The sequence below is a fragment of the Cynoglossus semilaevis genome, chromosome 17 (genome assembly GCF_000523025.1).
Source record: "Cynoglossus semilaevis isolate Cse_v1.0 chromosome 17, Cse_v1.0, whole genome shotgun sequence".
Lineage (NCBI taxonomy): Eukaryota > Metazoa > Chordata > Actinopteri > Pleuronectiformes > Cynoglossidae > Cynoglossus > Cynoglossus semilaevis.
In genome coordinates, this window is record NC_024323.1 from 14368674 (window position 1) to 14369341 (window position 668).

A 668-nucleotide genomic window follows, 5' to 3' on the forward strand; every position below is an offset into this window, starting at 1 on the left:
CTGGTAGTAGGTGGACGCCGTGTAGGCTTTTTCCTGGTGCATCCCGCTTCCAGCGCCGCCTCCGCCGGCAGCGTTACTGGCACCGTACGCCGCCGCGGCGGCAGCGGGAACAGCCGCCGGGGCGCCCGGGTAGTGTCTGAGCGGGTGATCGGCGGCGTATCCGGACGAGTAAAGCGGGATCTGACCCAGGAATGACTCCGCCGACTGACCACCGCCACCCGTTCCCGGTAGAGTTACCGGGAAGGAGGAGTTGACAAAATAGGAGCTCATGGGGGAAAAAAAGTGTGCAGGAGAGGAGGAAAGGGAGAAAAGGGAGGAGAAGAGACCGGAGGAGAGGAGAGGAGAGGAGAGGAGAGGGCACGAAACAAACACAACAACAAGGTTCAGGCGATGAAGAGGGAGAAGGAGGAGTAGAAGGAGGCTAACGGCTAACGGCTAACGGTTTTCTCTCTCTCTCTCTCGCTCTCTCTCTGTCTCCCAGTTTCTCTCTTTCTCCCTCCCTTCCTCCAGCCTCTGTCCTTCCTCCTGCCTGCACTTTATGATTTGTTGTGCTTTATAGCCGACTGTGCGACGGGGCTGCCGCTGCTGCTGCTATCACTTAGTTTATCACAGATTGGGAGGAGGAAATAGGGAGGAGGAGGTGAGGGTGAGACGACAGAGAAGGTGGT